The following is a 5,117-nucleotide window of genomic DNA, read 5'->3' on the forward strand; positions in this document are numbered from 1 at the left end:
GAATGAAACAAACAAACAAACAAACAAAAATCACAGTTTAGTGGGAGAGACAGATGCATTCACAAATAGCTGCATTACAAAGCAAATTATGCTAAGCACTATAATAGAACCACAAAGTGTAGTGGGAAATCAGAGTAGAAAGATTAATTCCAATCCAATGAGGATATGAATGGGCCACCACAAATTTATCACCAGCCCAGGAACTACAACTTGCCACATACGCTATAGGAACCATGGGGTAAGATTGCTATTTTAAAGCACAAATGAAAAATATATTATGATTAGATGAGATTTGCCAGATACACAGAGAAAACCCATCAGAAGTTTAAAATACAAAAAGACAAATGTTGATTTGGAATTTTTTGTTTTGCTTTACCTTAATTGGTTGTTTATTTTTACTTCTATAGGTGTGAGCCATACTTTTAGGGTTTTTTTTGGGTTTTTTGGTGTGTGTGTGCTTTTGTTTTTTAATTGTGATCCAGAAATCTACTGGAATACAGCAGATGCCTGGACAAATAAGTATAAACAGACATGATCCAATCATGCCTGTTTGTATTTGAATATGTGGCTTTAGGGAGGTGAGCCTTTCAAATGAATACTTTAGCCGTCTTACCAGTTTAGGTTTGCAAACATGGAAACATTAGTGCTGAAAATATTGTTAATCTTCTGGGTATGCCATGTATGTCTTCTATCAAAGTCACCAAGATATTCAATCATAGGGAGAGTCAAAGAGCAAAGGCTTCAGTGTTTATTGGAATGTGCACGGCAAAAAAAAATCCAAGTCCCTAAAGGTCTGCAACCTGATCCAACCTTCACCTAGAAGTTATTTGTCCTTAAGAGTTTGCTATATTTCCTGGTCTAAGGTGCTGAAATTGCTCAGTTTCACTGACACTGTATGAACCCTATACCCTGCATGTTTGATTATGCCCAGAGGACATTGCAATAGATGTGTGAGCCTTCCTTTCTCAAAGAGTTAGGGATTAACCCACAGAAATGTCTTATCTTCAACTCTCTTTTCCCCAATTTTCATTTTAAAGCAATCTGTCAAATAATAGCACAATGCTTACTATGTGCCTAGTACTGTATGCCCTTTCCATGAAACAACCTACAAGGTAAGAATATATTTGTCCCCACTTGACAGAAACAGAAGCACAGAGACCTTAATTATACTGCTCAGAGGCATTCAGCTAGAAATCATGGAACCAGAGAATTGAACTCCAAATACCACGCTTTTAACAACTATCCTGCTCTGTTTATGTTATATAATCTTCAGGCAGCCATTGTGAGAGTTGCTCAACATATTAAGAAAAGTTGCCCTAAAGGGAGTATTCAAATTCTGTTGTCGTTCTTGCCATTAAGTGCAGTCGAGTCGATTCTGACTCATAACGACCCTGTATAGGATTTCCAAGGAGCAGCTGGTGGGTTTGAACCGCAGACCTTGTGTTTCGCAGTCCCGTGGTTATCCTACAGCGCCACACCATCAGTAATTTAGCCCTAGTGCTTTAAAAATTAAAATGTCACAAAAGTACATTTCCTTGGAAACACCATTTCATAATCTTAAATTCATAGTCTTCCTACAGGTTATTAGATAACAAAGTAGATATTCATTTGTTTGATACTCTACACAATAGTTTGCACCTCATGTGTCTCACAATGCTTCATGTTTGTAAGCTTTATTTCCCCAAAACGACTCTTGTTGTTGTTGTTGTTGTTGTAATGTGCTGTGGAGTCAGTTCCGACTCATAGTGACCCTGTACAGGGTTTCTGAGGCTGTAAATCTTTACAGGAGCAGAAAGGTTCCTCTTTCTCCTGAGGAACAGCTCGTAGTTTTGAACTGCTGACCTTGCGGTTTGCAGCCTGATTTGTAACCACTACGCTACCACAGCTAGACTCCTTAATTGAAAGAATAGTGTCTTCTACTTGTTATCCAACATATAACACCATGGATTGATACAAGAATCATTGAATGGTTGTAGATGGGTTAGCAATACGTTTGTGGATTAGATTCCATGAGTCTATAGTTTTGGAACACTGTTATTGATCTTGAGTAGTGATTTTCGAAAGTGTGTGGTTATCATGATCAATTAATAAAGAAGAAAAGAAGTCTTCTTCTTAAATCCCCCATTCTACATTTCTCTTAAGAACCCCCACACAGCACACATGTACACGTTTTTTGTTGTTGTTGGCAATGTACCCTGGAATGGAATAAAACTAACGGAAATAGATGCGTATGTTAACCAAATTATATTTGCTAATTCTACCAACCAGTTTACAGGTGAAAGATGTGGCTGTCTGTACACTGATCCATCAGTAAGTTCGATTGAGTTTGTCCCTAGAATCTCTTCAGGCCTTGTCTTCATTTCTACGACCACTGTAATACTGACTACACACGTCCCTTCTTGCTCTGACTAGTCTCATAGTTTTTGTAAATTTCTTCCCACATCTTATCCCCCTTTCTAATATCTTCTCCTCATAACAGCCATAAGGTCCTAACCCCTCCAACTCACCGTCAGTCTATTGTATATGTTGTTATGATGTTGGAAGCTAGGCCGCTGGTATTTCAAATACCAACGGGGCTACTACACACAGCGGACAGGTTTCAGCGAAGCAGTAAAACAAAGAGAAAGCAAGAATAAAGGTCCTTCTGGATCACAGCAGAATAGTGTCAGATATAGTGTTAGAAGATGAGGCCCCTAGGTTGGAAGACAATAACGGATTCTACCATGAGGATGGCAGAGGACAGGGCAGTGTTTGTTCTGCTCTATATGAAGCTGTCATGAGTCAGAGCTAATTCAGCAGCAACTAACAACACCACCAAGCCCTCCATGACTTCCTTTGGAATAAATTTCAAATACTTTACTAATCATGACCCACAAATGAATGATGTGGTTCCTACTCTCATTGTCTCCAGCCTTTCGGGTCCATTGCAGTTTCCAGAACATTAGGAATGTCACTTGTGCTCTTGCTTCTGCTGCTTGCCCTTGACATCTCAACTTCAAGGATGACTTCAAAAAGGCTCCCCAGTGCTTCAGGTAAATAGATCTCCCTGATACTATCTGGAGCCTTCAATGGGTCATTCCACATTTAGGTGTTTTGTTTACTTGTTTATTATCTATCACCTCCATCTAGACTATAAACTCTCTGCTGGCCTTGACTGTGGTATCCTGAACACCGCTGAATGCCCATCACCTAACCCAGAGCCTGAAACACTTGTATTCATTATCCAAGTATGTTAGGGAATAAATGTACAAAAGAGTAAAAAATGCCTGGCCTGGGAAGTTGGGATCTGGAGAGGGAGAACTGTAGATTCATACACAAGATAAATAATATATAATTTTAGAAAAGAGATCTCATGTGGCACAATAGAATACGCACCACAAAGTCAGCAATTCAAGCCCATCAGGTACTCCTTGGAAACTCTATACGGGGTTGCTATGAGTCAGAACTGACTTAATGGCACTTAACAACAACAACAGTACTTAGAAAAGTCTTTGAGTGGTGCAAATGGATTGTGATCATCTGATAACTTAAAGGCTGGTGGTTTGAATACACCCAGAGGTGCCACGAAATAAAGACCTGCCGAGATGCTTCTATAAAGATAACAGCAAAGAAAACCCGATGGGGCAATTCTACTCTGTAACACACAGGGTCGCCATGAGTCAGAATTGATCCAACAGCAATAAATTTGGTTTGGGCTTGGTTATAATATGAGAAGATATTAAGTGGCACAGAAAAAAGTAGGATAGGAAAGGTAGATGGGAAGAGCCGGATGGGGACAATATAAATTATATATTATACAATATAAATTATACTGGGTTCAGGACTTCAGTGGAAGGTGACATTTGAGCAGAGACTCAAAAGAATGATGAATGAGCCCTGGAGATGCAGGGAAGAGCATTCCAGGCAGAGACCAGAACACATCCCTGATGTGGGAGCATGCCTGAGAATTCAAGGACCAGTCAGGGGAATGATGAGGCCAAGCTGAGTGAGGAGACTGGCGAACAGGAGAGGATGAGAAAGGGAAGGTCAGGAGGAACCGCAGGCCTCCATAAGAAGGTGGTTTCCATTCTGAGGCAGAAGGAAACGCCACTGGTGGGTTTTGTATGAACAGATTCATGCTCTAAATGAGAAGCTGCAGAGTGGAGAATTGTGTACAGGATAGAGTGAAAATTCAGATGCCATTTCGATCAGGTGGGAAGTGAGAGTGTTTGGACTAACGAATGTAGGAGCGGTAGAATTGCGGTAAACTGGTCAGGTTCTGGATATATTTTTTCATGTAGAGCTCAGAGGAATTGCTGGCATGTTGGTGAGATATGCGAAAAAGAGGAATCAAGAATTACTCCAAAAAAAAGTATTCAATAGGCTTTTTTTGTTGAATGGATGAATAAATGTCACATCACTACAAAACAGCAGGATCAGAATTTGAAACAAGACTAGTAACATGTCAAAATACTCTTTTTGATTCTTAACCTTTTATAACCTGATGGACAAATAGACCCTTAGACAAATAAATGCACGTACATACATGCATGCTATGTTTGCACCTAATTTTAGGAGACTCAACAACCTCTTGAAATCCATCCAGAAATCTGCTCCGTGAAGAGAACCTTCATTATACGATCATCTAGCATAATACTTGAGTTTCCTAAATACAGTTTACATAGAATTTTGCAGAAATATCTTTTGCATGAAGTGCCACTCTAATCTTACAAAATGGATGAATGTAACAAAAAGAAGGCAAGCTTCCTACATTTCTTTAAAAAACAAACAAACAATGCAATGCTTATTGTTGGAATACAACCATAAATTCAAATTCAGTATTAAAGAAAGTGTAGTAATCAGGATCAACAAATGGTTCGTAACATTCTTCAAAAGCCTCAAAGAACTAATGCATCATCTGACAGCAAGATGATTCAAGGTAATAAAGGTCTATTTTTAACTTGTGGCTAGATGTACACCAATCCAATCCAGTCATACTGATTTTCTCTACTGGAAGTTTTAATTGGCAGATATATATGCCTTTACTTAATAAGAGATTAGGAAACAAATGTAAAAAATGAAGTTTGATAAGCAAAATGAGAAGTATACCCCATGGGTGAAAGTAATAAAAGGTCTTT

The sequence above is a fragment of the Chrysochloris asiatica genome, unplaced genomic scaffold (genome assembly GCF_000296735.1).
Source record: "Chrysochloris asiatica unplaced genomic scaffold, ChrAsi1.0 scaffold00006, whole genome shotgun sequence".
NCBI classification, from domain to species: Eukaryota; Metazoa; Chordata; class Mammalia; order Afrosoricida; family Chrysochloridae; genus Chrysochloris; species Chrysochloris asiatica.